At 48.6% G+C, this 16,976-nt stretch overlaps 1 protein-coding gene across 2 annotated transcripts in view; it reads right to left on the bottom strand.

The window, feature by feature from the left end:
- Positions 1-16,976, bottom strand: part of egl (Egl_like_exo domain-containing protein) — a 325,918-nt gene that overhangs the window by 92,496 nt on the left and 216,446 nt on the right. The window lies entirely within an intron of this gene.

Genomic DNA, 16,976 nt, shown 5'->3' with positions numbered 1-16,976 from the left:
CCCTCTTCCTGGTGGTGGACAGGCTGTTGAGGTCGGCCGTTCACCACGCGATAACCTCCGGTCACGGCTAGTGCATTTATGGAGAATGGGCCGATGGCCTCGTCAAAGTGGTTCTCAGAACGGATGATTTATGGCCAAAGTGGGAGTACCTCAGTCAGGAGAGGATTGGGCAAATAGTGCAAGGATACAGTCCATCACCTGTCAGCCGCCCAAATTGGCATGTCCATGCTGGGAACAGAGTTAGTGTACAAGCAGAGTCAGTGTATGATCCCCTTTTCCCTGTCTGTGCCCAGTGATGCGCGTGCGTTTCCGACAAAGCTCCCTTCAGAGGCAAAGGGCAACAGACCTCCAGATTAGTGGGACCTGATGCCATCGGTCTACTGATGCCGGATTGGGGGAAGCAACTGAACAATGACCACGCAGGGCATAAAAAGAGCAACAAACAGGGGGAATGATCGGCTGCTACAACTTCATCATGAACTTTTTCTGTAATAGTTTGAATTTTTTTTTGTAAATATGTAAATATAAACTTGTTTGTAAAACGTCCTGAATATCGGGCCCAGCTCCACATTCACTTACTTCTCCACGAGCAAAGTACATTTCACATCTTCAAACCCCCAGTTGCAACACCGCACATCAGTAATACGGAGGCAACAAAAAGAAAGCACTCTATACAGATAGCAAGGCAACACTGGGCTCTCGGAAGCTGTACAAAAAGTAGTTACTGGTTTTATTTGAGAATAGAGTGCGATGGTTACCAACCTGTGTGGCGATAACGAGTGGATTACACAACTACAATGTGGCAGAGCCACCGAGTCCACAGACTGCTGAGGATGGTCGCTGCTCATTTATAGTTGGCACGTTGAGTGCAGAAGCTGATGATGGGGCCTTCCAGTTGGGACTGAGGGTCAAGTTGGCTTGAGTCGGTAGAACGAAATGGTTGCTGCGCAGAATGTCCCTCCATCAACTGCACCGAGCAAGGGCGCACGCTCTACCGCGGTTACCCAGGAAGCGAGAAAGACTGGAGGGAGCATGGCGCAGATGATCAAGGGCGAGAACACCTACATGGAAAGGACGAGTGGATTACACAACTACAATGTGGCGCAGCCACCGAGCCCGACAAGCTTGACGTAACAGCGACGTTGGTGGTCATGTGCGGCCAGTAATGGAGATTGGATTGGAGAATGGAGAATGGAATTCTCCTGGAGGCTATCGAGGATACAGGAAAGGTATTAACCTTTCCTGTATCCTCGATATCCTCCAGGAGAATCCGAGGTGCCCAGTGGTCGCATTGTCATGTAGGGCATGCGGCACTTCTGGACCCAGTGCTGAGGGAACAACAAGGAGGTAGTTGGCGCAGACAGACGTGTTCTTCTTTACGAGTAGGTTGTCTTGAAGTGAAAACGAAGACAATCCTTGCTTAAATGCTCTAGGGACAACGTTGGTTTTCCCTACCAAATACTCCATGAGGCCTTCTAGCTCTGGGTCTGCTCATTGTTGTTCAGTGAAGTCTTATTATTATTCTGAGGAAGGTGTCGTCATCTTCGTTGTCTTGTGGCAGCGGGTCAAGGGGGTGCCTGATAAGCAGTCGGCGTCAGAGTGTTTTCGTCCGGACTTGTAGATTACAGTGATGTCATATTCTGGCAGTCTGAGGCTTTACCATACCAGGCGTCCCGAAGGGTCCTTTATATTCGCTAACCAAGACAATGCGTGACGGTCGCTGATGACTTTGAATGGCCTGCTATATAGGTAAGGGCAGGATTTCACAGTAGTGCAAATGATGGCAAGGCTTTCTTCTTCGGTCATAGAAAAATTACCTTCCACTTTTGACAGCTCCTGGCTAGCATAAGCTATCACCCATTTGAGTCCGTCTTTCCGCTGGACATGGACAGCACCGAGGCCTAGGATACTGGTGTCAGTGTGGATTTCTGCATCGGCGTGCTCGTTGATGTGCACAAGTACCGGTGGCGACTGCGAGCATCAGTTGAGTTCCTGAAATGCGTCAGCCTGTGGCATTTCCCACTTGAACTCAACATCACATTTAGTTAAGATGTGTCAGTGGCTCAGCAATGCCTGAGAAGTCCTTCACAAAGAGCCTGTAGTAGGCACACAAGCCAAAAAATCCATGCGCTGCCTTCTTGTCAATGGGCTGCTGGAACTTTGTGATGACAGCTGTCTTCTGGGGGTCAGGGCGGATGTCAGATTTATTGATGATGCGGCCAAGGAACAGAAGTTCATCATAAGCCAAGTGGCAGTTTTCCGGCTTCAAAGTTAACCCTGATGAGGCCGTCACTTTAGTACTGTTGCAAGCTGCCTAAGGTGATCGTCAAAATTTCCAGCGAAGACGACAACGTCAACCAAGTAAACAAGACAGGTCTGCCACTTCAATCTTGCTAGTGTATATCACATGCTGGAACGTTGCAGGTGCCAAAGACAGTCCAAATGGCATGACCTTGAACTTATAGAGGCCATCTGGTGTGATGAAGGCAGTCTTTTCGCAATCTCTCTCGTTGACTTCTATTTGCCAGCAACCAGACCTGAGATCCATCGAGAAGAAGTATTTAGCATTGCAACGCCGATCCAATGCATCATGCATCTGTGGGAGGGGGTATACAGTCGAAACCCGCGGTAACGAAATTCCGAGGGAACGAAATTCTCGCAGCAACAAGCTTCTTGGTAGAACGCGCTTCCGATGGGCTGTGCGAATTTTGGCCTTTTTCGGCAGTCTTTCGATCTTGTTTTCCTAGGCTTTGTGCTCAATCGACGACGGAACTCGAGAGGACCACGAGGATACCGCTTTCTCCGCAAGTGGGACTTTATTTCCTCCATTTTTGGACTTTGTGTGTTCAACGCAGCACGTAGCTGAGGCGCTGAGGCTACCGCGGCCGATCGGGCCCGCGGCGTCCCCACCGGAGGATCGTTTGCCGCTCGTGGTCGCGCGGAAGTTGTGAATCATGGCTGCTATGGAAGGAGCGACTACACCCGAGGAATCTTCGGTTCCAGGACAATGGTACGCTAGCGAAGGAGGAAGGTACGTGCCACTAGAGAAGAGCGGGCAGAAAATTGCGAAACAGCGAGCCCGGCAGAGGCAAGCAGGCAGGAAAATGGCGGCCAAGTCGATCGAGCGTCAGCATACGCGCATTCCAGACGGCGCCGAGAAAATTGTTCTCCGACCACGTGGCGGCTTAATTAAGCTTACAAAATATGGAACAGCATATCTGACTGACGTCATCAAAATGTCGGCGGGGATTAACCCACGCGAAGAGAAGGAAGATATAATAACTCCAAATATGAAGCAGCACTCCGTTCTCGTCATCACTACGAGTGCGGAGAGGAAGCTGAAGTACGCGAGCGTGAAACACCTCATGTTCGACGGAGAACAAGTGGAGACGTTCGCCTACGTGGCCACCCCCGAGCACTGCGGAAAGGGAGTCATCCACGGGGTTCCACTCGGATACTCCATCGAAGAAATTCTGTACCGCCTAGACCGCAAGGATAACCCCGAGATTCGAGGCGTCCGCAGGCTGGGAAAAGATTCACAGTCGATCTTTATCCTCTTCAAGGAGAAAGAAGTGCCAAGGTGGATTTACCTCAACGGGGCACCGCACAGATGCCAGCTGTACCGCAAAAAATACGAAGTGTGTGTCGCCTGTGGCCGACTCGGACATCGCGCTGACGTGTGCCCAGACCCGACGAACGTCAAGTGCCGGGGCTGCGGCCTCGAGAACCCGTCAAGTGACCACAGGTGTGAGCTGAAATGCCAGCTGTGCGGCAAAGGCCACGCCCTAGGAGATCCCAAGTGCCGAGAACTCTTCCGCACTCCCTACGAAGTTAAGAAGCGACAGTGGGAGAAGATGGGACAAGCAACGACGACTGGTGGGGGACATCAGAGTCGACAACGCGAACCCAAAGAGGGAAAAGACTTCAAGTTCCGCGAGGACTCTTTCCCAAAACTGGAAGCAAATCAGAGCAGACCATCGCCGCCGCCCAAAGGACGCTCCGGTTCCCGTGCCAGGAGCCAGTCCAGGGGGCGCTCGAGCTCAAGGGACCCTGCCAACCCATGGAGACGAGGTAGGAGCAAGGAGCGTAAGGGTGTGAATTTCGCGGGCAAGGTCTCCCAGGAAAATAATCAGAGGGATAAACGGGACGAGGAAATTGAGAAATTAAAGAAAATGGTCGAGAAATTAACGGGGATAGTCGATTCGCAACGGTCCGAAATCCAAAACTTAAAGAAATCACAGAGGCAGGCAACCCCTCCTCCGCAACAACCCATTAGACAGATGACCCCCCCAGCGGCACGTCAACAGCCGCAAGGAGAGGATAAGATGGTCACAGAGGCGTTCCTCCCGCCACCAACGAAACGCAAAATTCAAGACGCCGACCCTATTCAGGCTATAGAAAAAAGGGTCGAAAATTTGGTAAGATTAGAGGCCAAGATGAATGAATTTATGAACCATATCAACATCCAAATTCAAACTGTCCTCGGGACAGTTCAGAAACAGGCCGAGGAATGCCAAAGGCTAAGGAATGCGATGGTCGCCATGAACGGGTGGCAACAGAATATGGAGCAGATCGTCACGCAACTGCAAAATGGCCAGGCGCGCAAATGAAAATCAAATCTGGCAGTGGAACTGTCGCGGCTTCTGGCGCAAGCGGTCGATTCTGCAACAGTACCTTCCGCTATTAGATGAGACTCCTTTGGCGATTGCCCTCCAGGAAACTGGAGGACCCGCAAAACTGTCAGGTTATCAGGCATTTCATAGTGGCAGGGGGGAGAAATCCTCGGTCACAACACTCGTGAAAAGAAATATCGCGGCCATTGAACACGATTTAGAGTCGAGAGAGATCGAGAACGTGTTTGTCGAAATTCTAACCGGAAAACAGAAGGACCCTAGTTTATTCCTTCTAAATTTATACAGCTCACCCAGGCAAAGGAAGGTGAGGTTCAGGGCTCTGCTTCGCAAGGCCCTCAAAATTTCAAGCAACCAGCCACTGTTGATAGTGGGGGACTTTAATGCACATCACCAGGAATGGGGGTACCCGCACCAAAGCCCGAAAGGCAGACAGCTGTGGGAAGATACGCATGACATAGGGCTCACTCTGCACACGGACCCTGAGAGTCCAACGAGGGTGGGCAATAGCGTTAGTAAGGATACATCTCCAGATCTAACATTCTCGAAAAACATTAAAGATCTAGAATGGCATAATTCGGATCAAAATTTTGGCAGCGACCACTACATAATTGTTTCCATACTGAAAGTGGGCCTTCAAACGTGCAGGGCTCGCGCGCCGGCTGTCGTTGAATGGGATAACTTTAGAGATATCAGGAGAGCGCAGGAACTGGGGCCCATCAGAAACATCGAGGAATGGACGACGGCGCTCAAATCCGACGTTAGAAGGACGACAAAAACGCTCGAAGGGGATAACGCCCCGGAGATAGCGGACAGCCGTCTTCTGCATATGTGGGAAGCTAAGCAAAGCATGGAACGTCGTCTCAAAAATCAGAAATGGAACCGCAACCTCAGAAGAAGGATTGCTAGGCACAATAAGGAAATCGAAGATTATACTTTTACATTATGCGAACAAAATTGGGCCAACAAGTGTGACGAAATGGAGGGGAGCATGCACCTCTCCAAGACGTGGAACATCCTCCGGCATTTGTTGGACCCTGCAAGCTCGAAAACTCAATCCGGTATAAGATTGGCAAAAGCTAGGCACGCGTTCGTAGGGAACGATGATTATTTCATGAAGAAATTAATTGAGACGTTCGTGGGGGAAACATCGCGAACTCCACTACCCGACTATGGTGGAGCGCCTAACGAGGCGTTGGACGCCCCCATCACAGAAGCGGAAGTGCGAGCAGAGATTGTAAGACTCAGAACGAAGTCGGCTCCAGGCCCTGACGGGGTAACGAACAAAATGCTCAGAAACTTAGACGATGATTCTATTAGCTATCTAACGAAGTACATGCAGGAATGTTGGGAAAAAGGCGAGCTCCCACAACAGTGGAAGACGGCAAGCATTACTTTAATACCAAAACCCGGGAAGCCTCCGCAATTGGAAAACTTACGGCCAATTTCCTTAACTTCATGCGTGGGGAAATTGATGGAGCACGTCGTCCAGACCAGACTGATGGGCTTCATGGAGCAGGGCGATCTGTGGCCACATGAGATGGTCGGGTTCCGACCTCAATTGTGTACGCAGGACGTCATGCTCCAAATCAAACATGATATAATAGACTCAAGGTCTAAAGATGCAAAAGCAATTCTGGGACTGGACCTCACGAAGGCTTTTGACAACGTAAAGCATGAGGCGGTCCTGGAAGGGCTGAACAAGATTAATGTAGGTACCAGGACATATCGATACATCAGGGACTTCCTGACGGGAAGAACTGCTTGCATGAGGTTCCAAACGCTGGAATCCCCCACAATTGAGCTAGGGAGTAAGGGTACGCCCCAAGGATCAGTGCTGTCTCCCCTACTCTTCAACGTGGCTATGCGAGAACTCCCCGAGCAATTGGCAAAGCTCGAGGGATTAAAATTTAGTATATATGCGGATGATATTACCCTCTGGGTCAACCGGGGAAGTGATTCAGCCGTCGAAAGCCTGCTCCAGGCCGCCACCGACATCATAGTCGATTACGCGGCCGAGAGAGGCCTAGCATGCTCGCCGCAGAAATCAGAATTGTTTATATACAATCCGAAACACTTAAGGTGCAAGGCACCGTCGGAGATCAAAATTAAGGTGGCGGGTAAAGAGGTACCAATAGTAGAGCAAATTAGAATCTTGGGCCTGATTCTCCAGTCACACGGCTACAATGGCGAGACCCTCAAGAGGCTGCAGAATCACGCATTACAGACCCTGAGCCTAATTAGGCGGGTGGCCAGCAAAGGTCGAGGGCTAAAGGAAAAAAATTTATTTAAGCTAACACAGGCGTACATATTCAGCCGGGTGAGCTATGCAACGCCATATCTCGATTTGAAAGTGGTGGAAAGAGAAAAGATTGATTCTCTAATGAGAAAATGCGTAAAACGAGCGCTGGGACTGCCCATGTGTACATCAACAGAGAGACTGATGGCTCTAGGAGTGCACAACACATGGGCAGAACTGGCGGAAGCGGTGCGAACCTCTCAAATTGAGAGACTTAGCACCACGAAGACAGGAAGAGCCATATTGGCCAAAGTTGGAATAAACCCGGACAGAGGCCCCACCCAAAAGGTGGAAGTAGATAGGGAAATTAGAAAAAATCTGATTATCCCCCCTCTGCCAAAAAACATGCACCCGGAACATAACAAAGACAGGAGGCATAAACGAGCCGGAGCATTAAAAATTAGATTCGGTAATATCTCGGAGCATGAGGTGGCCTATGTAGACGCGGCGGGAGGTAGCGGCAGTTTTACGGTGGCAACGGCCGTCAGCGGCCGGGGTATTCCCGTGACTGCTGTCACTCTGCGCGGGCGCAACATAGAAGTTGCCGAGGAAATTGCGATCGCATTAGCTTGCGCTGGAACGGACGCGAAATTTGTGATCAGTGACAGCAAAACTGCCATACAAAATTTTAGCAAGGGAAGGATCTCGCCCTTAGCGGCCAGAATCCTAGGCCAGAGAAAGCTAGATAGAAAAATTCAAATAATTTGGACTCCGGCGCATGAAGCCGTCCCCGGCAACGAGGCGGCCCACGAGCTGGCTCGAGATCTCTACTGCCGAGCCGCTACGGGGCCCCTCGATGACCGAGGGAGCGGAGAGCGCATGCTAAAATATGGGGAGATCACGCAGCATTATAGATTGGCTCGTAGACTGGTATCCCCACCAGACCCAAAATTAAACAACAGACAAGCAGTCGCGTGGAGACGACTACAAACTTATACATATCCGCACCCGGTTATGGCGAACCACATGTTCCCCGAGGCCAGGAGCGATAAATGTAATCTTTGTGGGGCGAGAGGGACCCTCGACCACATAATATGGGAATGTCCGTACTCTCCCGGGGGAACGCACAAAATAGATAGTAGAGACACCTGGGAGACCCTGCTGCGCAGCTCGGACCCTGAGCTCCAGCTCCGGCTCGTCCAACTGGCCGAAGAGGCTGCTGGGACCCAAGACCTCCCAGCCTGCATCTGAGGCGGCGGCACTCGCCCCCTGACCTGTGCGTCGGGGGGTGGATAGATCACCTTTTTCCGTTGGACAATAAAGTTTATTCTATCTATCTATCGCAGCAACAAAATATTTTAGGATCCCCGGCGGACAGCCATAGGAGTCGGTGCATTTCCTATCTCGCGACAACGAAACTTTTTTCTATGGCAATCCCTCATCAACGAAATTTTCTGAAATGACAGACCGCAAGTAATCTACTCGTAAAGGGGGGGGGGGGGGAATGAGACACTGGTGTCCTGATGTAACACTGGTGTAACACTGGTGTCCGGAAACTGCTCAATTGCATTCGTTGTGTGCTTAAATTGCATTAACTACCGCCACAGCACACTTGCGCGGCCGCCGCCATCATTGTTTACAATAAACAAAGCCTCGCACCACCTCTCGTGACAGACGACAGCGATGATGATGATGGTGGTCGTTCGGCCGTTGCAACGGGTGACTGCGCAGTGTCCGGGCCAAAAATGCAATTAGCATTTAAATGATACAAATAAAAAAATACAAGAACCATAGGCGATCTCGCAGTGAGCACATTTTATTTAATCCTGTCTGCCATTACAGCTTGTGCTATATGCGGAGTGAAACGCCTGCGTGCGTGGCAGCCATATCAACATCTACCACACGTGAAGGCTCCGATAACCCGGATGACGCTTTAGTATCAGTGGGCTTTGTGTACTGCCGCACATGGTGGTGTGCTCAGTGTCGTTGGTGCTAGAGTGCGTCAATTGTGTGTCTCTGTGCCAATCGGACCATTTGCTTTGACAGCCTGCTAAGATGCCGCCTCCAGCCAAAAAGAGGAAATTTATGACACTGCAGGATAAGGCTGCAATTATTGCCCAAGCTGAAAAGGGCAGAAAAAAAAATAGATATCGCCGAAAAATTTGGAATTGCTGCCAGTTCGATATCGACGATTCTGAAAAACAAGGCCTCCATTCTCGGCGCGCTCGGAAATGGTGGGAGTGCGAAAAACAAAACGGTGAGCGCTGCGGCTATTCCAGACGTTGACAAGGCGGTGTTTGCATGGTTTTGTGAACAGCGTGCCAACAAAGTGCCGCTGTCTGGCAGAGTTCTTCAGCAGAAAGCGCTGGACTTCGCATGCATTCTCGGGCACGCTGGTTTTAAGGCTAGCCCTGGCTGGTTGAGCCGTTTCAAAGCCCGCCACGACATAGTGGCCAAAGTCATTTCTGGGGAGGCAGCAACCGTCGACCCTTTGACAACATCGTCGTGGCTGCTGACCAACAAAGAAGTATTGGACCAGTACAAACCCTCGGACATTTACAATGCAGTTGAGACGGCCTTATTCTACGAGATGCTGCCATCGAAGACCCTGGACTTAAAAGGCCAGAAATGCCGCGGGGGGAAACACAGCAAGCGGCGTGTAACAATTTTGTTGTGCACCAACATGGACGGCACAGATAAACGGCCACTGCTTGTAATCGGCAGAAGTAAGAAGCCCCGCTGCTTCAAGGGAAATCGTCGGCTGCCCGTACAGTACACTGCGAACCTGAAGGCATGGATGACCCGGGCCATATTTGGCAGCTGGCTCGAGGCCTTCGATACGGACATGCGGAAGGCAGGCAGATTGGTCTGCCTTATTTTGGACAATTGCAGTGCCCATCATGTCGATGACGTGGAACTGGGAAACGTGCGCTTGGTTTTTTTTACACCGAACTGCACTTCCGTGTTGCAGCCGCTTGATCAAGGTGTCATTCGTAGCGTCAAGTGCGCCTACAAGGAGAGGCTGATTCAGCGTCTGCTGCTGAACCTCCAGTTGAAGCGTCCCACCGTGGTGGACATGTTCATGGCGCTTGAGGTGATGGCCGCCGCATGGGTTGCGACGTCGCCAGCCATGATAGCTATAGTCGGATACAACTTTAGAAAAAAGGGGAGGCCCCGCCCAGATGACCGAAGCGGCGAAGTCACCGGCCGTCCGGCACATGACGTCGGTCCAGAATGCGCGCCCATTGGTGCACCCGGATGGATGGATGGATGGATGTTATGAGCGTCCCCTTTGGAACGGGGCGGTGGCTTGCGCCACCAAGCTCTTGCTACTATGCTGCCTAATATCCTACCTAGGTTAACCCATGAGAAAAAAAAAAACACACTATGAACTACCACGTCCAAATTTTCTGATACCCTATTGCGAACTGTGCTTTTGTACGTCTCCGTCCTTTGTCGTTTCCCTACTTTTCTTCCACCAATCCTCCAATCGCCTCTTACTGATGTCTATTGCGGACCTGTTTGCTTTACCACTGCTCCCGCTGAACCAGAGGGCTTCAAGGAGGCCAGTGGTGCCTAAATCGACCGCTGGATAGATGTCTTCACATTCTAATAAAATATGCTCCGTCGTTTCCCTAGCTTTACCGCAGCAAGCACATGCTTCTTCTTCCTTCTTATATCTCGCTTTATACGTGCGTGTTCTAAGGCATCCCGATCTCGCTTCGAAAAGTAATGAGCTTCCCTTTGAGTTATCATAAATGGTTTCTTTCCTAATTTCGTTTTTTCCCCTTAAGTAGTTACTCATGGCAGGTTTCTTTTCCATTGCCGCCACCCATGAGATTAATTCAGCCTCTCTGACTTTCCGCTTGACCTTCTTTGTTGCTGTGTTGCCCACCCCACAGGCCGCATACTTGCTGGTAAGCTTCCTAGTTCTTTTCCTCCACTGTGAATCAATGTTTTGCCTGTACAGATACCTGAACACTCTCCCAGCCCATTTACTTTCCTCCATATTCCTCAGCCGTTCTTCATACTCAATTTTACTGCGAGCTTCCCTCACTTCAAAACTAGTCCAGCCCATATCCCCTTGCACAGCTTCATTTGTAGTCTTCCCGTGAGCGCCCAATGCGAGGCGACCCACTGACCTTTGGTTCCCGTCGAGTCCTGATTGTACCCCTGATTTAAAGCAAACAACCGCATTTGCAAAAGTAAGTCCTGGAACCATTACCCCTTTCCACATACCTCGGAGGACCTCGTACCTATTGTATCCCCATAGCGCTCTGTGCTTCATTATGGCTGCATTTCTCTTCCCCTTGACTGTTATGGTTTTTTCCTGTGTTTCCATATATCCGTTGCCTTCGTTTATCCATATACCAAGGTATTTATATTCTGTTACCCGAGGTATTTCTTGGCCCTGTATCTCCACTGTCTGTTCACTGTTTTCATTGAATACAATAACACCTGATTTTCTAACACTAAATTTCAAACCTAAATTGTTGCCTTCCTGTCCACAGATATTAGCCAGACGTTGCAAATCACTTTGCTTGTTTGCGAGCAACACAATGTCGTCCGCATAAAATAAACCTGGGAATTGCTGCTCTATTACTGTACCTGCCTGTTTGTATGAGAGATTAAACCCGATATTACTTCCTTCTAGCGCCCTCTCCATCCTCACCATGTACATCATAAACAGCAGCGGGGATAAAGGGCACCCCTGCCTCAGTCCCTTGTTGATATGAAATTTCTCCGCGCTCCTCATCCCTTCCCATTCAACGCAAACAGTATTTTCTAGGTAAATCTCTCTCAAAAGCTGTATACAATCGTTACCTAAGCCTTCCCCTTCCAGAATATCCCATAAAATGCTGCGGTCTACGTTGTCGTATGCTCCTGTAATGTCCAAAAAGGCCATATACAACGGTCTGCTTTCTGCTTTTGATATTTCAATACACTGAGTAAGAACAAACAAGTTATCATCCAAACGCCTACCTATTCTAAAGCCATTCTGAAGCTCTCCCAAAATGTCATTATTTTCTGCCCAAGCTTGAAGCTTTAATTTGATTGCCTGCATTGCTAGCCTGTATATTACCGATGTAATGGTCAACGGTCTATACGAGTGAATTCTGTCTTTCTCCCCCTTACCTTTATAAATTAAATTCATTCTACTTTGTCGCCAACTGTTTGGTATTCGTCTATCTTTTAAAGTTTTTGCAACTGCTTTCACGAGAGCTTCCTTACTTTTTGGTCCCAGTTCAGTTATCAGCCTAACGGGAACCTCGTCTAGCCCTGTGGCTGTGCGCTTAGGAATTTTCTCTTCCGCTTTCTTCCAGTTTAAATTTGTAAGCACTAGCTCCTTTTCCCCTTTGGTCTCTTTCATGCTCTTTTTTTCTTCAAATACAACCTCGTCCTTGCCTTGGAAAGATTCGGCTGTTACTTTTTGGATGTAATTTATTGCTGCTTCTCCTTCCAGTCTGTTTTCATCTTCGTCTAGGATATGTTGTTGTATTGTTGTTGATTTCCTGCCTAATAATTTTATGTGATTCCAAAATATTCTAGGTGCGGCCTTCTTTTTCTCACGTATTTCTGACAACCAACTTTCACTTTCACCTTTTAATTTTGCTTGCACCAGTATTTGAACCATAGACTTTTTCTCCCGGTATATTTCCCATTTACCGGTTACTTCATCCTGTGGCAACTGCGCCTTCTTTGCCTGCCTGTGCTCTCGAGATGCTTTCTGTCTTTCGGCGATCGCTTCTCGTATCTCCTTGTTCCACCAGCTTTTCGGTTTCTTTTTTCCTTTCCAATGAACGTGTTGTTTCTCTTTCCGTATTTCTGTCGTTACTACACTTAGAAGCTCTCCATATTCCCACCCCTTACTTGGCGACTTGCCAATTTCTTCCTCCACTCTAGTGACTATATTTGCTATTTGTTCAGCGTTCAAATTTGGGCTGGCCATTTTGCTTTCGTTGCTCTCTTTCCCAACTACATATCCCATTTTCAAAATGATGCGTTTATGGTCACTGCCTATGCTGCTAAACCCTTCCTCATCGATGACCATTTCTCTCAACTTATCATGAATTCCTTCTGTCATCAGACAGTAATCAATGGTCGATTGCCGGTTTCCCACTTCCCACGTGATCTGTCCTTCACACTTAGGCCCTGTATTCACGATCACGAGGTTATGTTGCTCGCAAAGGTCTAGCATTGACTTCCCGTTATTGTCGGTATAGCCATCTAAATCCTGTATGTGGGCATTCATGTCACCTAATAGGACTATCTCAGCACCATTCCCGAAACCCCTAATATCAGCGCTTATGCATTCCACTAACTCTTTATTCTTCTCTGTGCAATTTATTCCGGTCCACAAATACGTAACTCCAAGCCAAGTTTCTTTCCCACTCATTGTACCTGATAACCAAAGATGCTCTTGACATTGTGAATTTACTCTTTTCCATTTGGCTCCCTGATGGATGAGCATTCCGACTCCCCCTCCCTTTCTTTCCGACTTAGTTCTGTTGCACCCTTCCCATACATAATTCTCAATAACTGGCGGCTCTTCTGAGTCTCTAAGGTGCGTTTCTGTAACCGCATACACCCCTATTTGTTCTCTATGTAACTGCTCCTCAATCTCTGCCCTCTTTTCCTTTCTTCTGCCGCCCTGCATGTTTATGTAGCCTATTGCATGGCGAGCTTTTGTTCTTGCTTTCCTCCTTTTTCTCTTATCGACGGCGATGCTCTTCTGCTGTTCCCCTAGGGGACCTTCTTTATTACTACCTACTCTGACCTCCTGAGCGCCCGCGGGCCCCCTAAAAAAGCAACAGCGCGACCCCCAAGTCGCCAGCCCACTTCTCGTGCTAGCCTGTAATTGAAGTGGATCCCATCTCGTTTAAAACCACCACAACTTCTCACTTCCCTGTTTACTTCGACAACCTCGAAGCCTTTCTCTCGGCTCATTTTCCATATTGCCTCATTGGCAGCCATTACGGCTCTTTGTACGTGACTGTCACGCACAGGCACCTCCGGCACCGTGCACACCACGATCTGCACCTGAGGGGATAGCTCGCGCAAGTCGTCCACCCCCTTCGCCAAGCGCTGGGCTAGTCCTGGCCCTTTCCTGTTCAGGACGTCATTTAGCCCACCTGCTACTACGACAAGGTTGCGCACGTGGGCATTTTCCGTGAGCTTTTCTTTTGCTCGCTCCATGACAGAACCCAGTGTCCGCCCTGGAAATGTCCCTACCGCCACTCTTTTGTCGCCTTTCACCCTCTCCACAATTGCTTTTGAGCACCCAGCCATGTTTGAGTCGCCAGCGATAATCACCCTTTCACTCTCTCCTACCTCTCCCTGCTTCCCGGCTTCCTGTGGCTGCAGCGTCGCCTCCCGCGGGGCGTGTTGCGCTGCTTCGCTATAACTACGCCGATTCAGCATCGATGAGCTCGTTCGTGTGGATGAAGGTGTTGTCGTCCATGAAGAGATGACTGATGAGGTCATCATAAGTAGCGTTTGCCAAGGTGCCGACGCCGCCGACGACCACCAGACACCAAATCAAGAGAGGACTGCGAACCCGCGGGATGTGTTGAATGCCTTCGATGTAATTCGATGATTTTTTGGTGAGCATGATGACGACGTGGCAATGGATCACTTCTTGCAGTGCGAGTCGAGAGCAGTGAAATTGCTGCAAGGCAAGGCTCGGCAAAGTAAGCTGACTGACTTTTGGCAATATTTTTTTTTTTGTGCAAGCCAATTTCCTTCCCTGTCTTTTCTGCCTCATTTTCACGCTAACGAAATTCCCACAAAAGCGAGATGTTTGCTTTCCCCGGTGATTTCGCTATTGCGGGTTTCGACTGTACACCCTTCTTCGTAATCTTGAACAGTCAACGATAATTGATGCAGAAACGTAAGGCTCCGTCCTTTTTTTTCACCAAGACTACAGGAGATGCCCACAGTCTTTTTGACAGCTTGATGATGTCATCACGCGGCATTTTGCCAACTTGTTGCCGTATAGTTTCACGTTCTCACATTGAAACTCAGCAAGGGCTCTGGCGGAGGGGTCGAGCACACTTTTAAGTTATTAAGCAATGCTTTGCAACTAGTGTTTGTTGAAGCCTTGATGACGTCAAAAAGCAGTCTTTGTACCGTCAGAAGACTTCTGAGCTGTTGCTGCTCACTCACGGGGAGACTTGGATTTATGTCGAAATCTGGTTCGGGAACTATGGTCATCAGAGTAGATGAGGCAGAATTTGAGAGGACAAACATATTGCTGGTTTCTACAATTTACTCAATGTATGCAATCGTTGTGCCCTTGTTGACATGCTTGAACTCCTGGCTGTAGCTCGTCAGCATCACTTTCGCTTTTCCTCCATGCAGTCGAGCGATCCTTCTTGCGACACAAATTTCACAATCGAGCAGTGGACGCTGATCCCCTTCTATGATGCCTTCATGTCTGCGGGTGTTTCGGTGCTGATAGAAATGACAATAGTGAAGCGAGGTGGGATGCTCACTTGATCTTCGAGCACACTCAAGGCGTGGTGACTACGAGAGCTCTCTGGCAGAATTTATTACGATTTATTTAGTGTTGCAGACAAAGGACTAACAACTGATTGTATATTCTTGGATTTCACAAAAGTTTTCGAATCTGTGTCTCACAAATTGCTTTTCCTTAAGTTGCGTAAACTTAATATCGATACTAACATCTTGTGCTGGATTGAATGCTTCCTTTCTAACCACTTCCAATATGTATCTGCTAACGGACATGACTCATCCACCGCTATTGGGTAGTCTGGTGTACTTTAGGGGTCTGTTTTGGGTCAACTACTTTTTCTAATTTTTATTAATGACCTCTCCAAGTTCGTTACTTCTATAAAACTTTTTGCCGATGACTGCACAGTTTACCTCGTCATCACTAACGCCTCTGACCATGCTGCCCTGCAATCCGACCTTACCGCCATATCTTTTTGCTGCTCCGATTCTTTAATGACCTTTAATATTAATAAATGTAAAAGCATGCGTGTCTCATGGACGTCCTCTTGCCCTGTTGTCTCTCAACTATCCCACAATAACACACCATTAGCCTCTGTAGCACCTTACAAATATCTTGGTATACATATGACTAGTAATCTCTCGTGGCATGTACATCCCCAATACATATTTAATAACACTAACCACATGCTCGGTTTCATACGTCGCAATTTTTCCAGTGCGACTGTTCACGTTAAGTCACAACTTTATAAGTCATTGGTGCATCCTAAGCTCGAATATGCCTGCTCTATTTGGGACCCTGGTCAAGCTAATCTAACAAATATTCTTGAATCACTTCAGAATATGGCCGCTCATTTCATTCTATCAAATTATGCACATCATGCAAGCGTATCATCAGTGAAAGTGACGCTCGGTTTACCAGACCTTCCAGTAAACCGTAAGTTTATGCACTTATGCCTCTTTCACAAGATTTACTACCCTAATCCCTTTCCTAAAGATGAGTTGTTCATTCACCCATCCTACATTTCACCTCACATCGGTCACCGGAACCTCCTTCCCGCTTTCATCGCTGCTATCTGTGACACCACTAATTTCAAGAACATTGCCAACAACTACATATGCACTCACCACTCCTCTCTGTAATGCCCTTGGGCCTTGAGAGTATGTAAATAAATAAATTTAAAAAATATTGCTTGATCTTCAAACAGCGTCGGAAGGTCAAGTGCGTGCCATTGTTCCCTACTGCCATTTCGCATGCTGCCGTTCCCTGCTACAGGCAGTGCAACGTGGGAATCACATTTCGTTTCGGGGCCATCTGGCATTGCCCAACAGCTCAATCAATTTCGGTGCTGTTTCCCGTCATCCTCTGAACTCTTTCGTTACGTCTATTCAAATCGATTAGCAATGATTGATGCTTTGGATCGCCGCTTGCAACACATTGGAGCCGTTTATTATCCACTTAAGGCAATCTAATAGTTAGTACAGGCACTGAACTTTCAGAATCAGATTAAATTTTCCTGCTCCGGCGACATTGTGATTTCCGACGGACATTTTTGTGAACTAATGTGCATATGTTGTAGTGAAAAGAGGCGCGGCTGTCGCCTTCTGCCGCGCTCGAGAAAAAAAGCATGCCG

The sequence above is a fragment of the Dermacentor albipictus genome, chromosome 6, assembly GCF_038994185.2.
Source record: "Dermacentor albipictus isolate Rhodes 1998 colony chromosome 6, USDA_Dalb.pri_finalv2, whole genome shotgun sequence".
Taxonomy (NCBI): domain Eukaryota; kingdom Metazoa; phylum Arthropoda; class Arachnida; order Ixodida; family Ixodidae; genus Dermacentor; species Dermacentor albipictus.
This window is presented reverse-complemented; position numbering and strand designations above follow the sequence as displayed.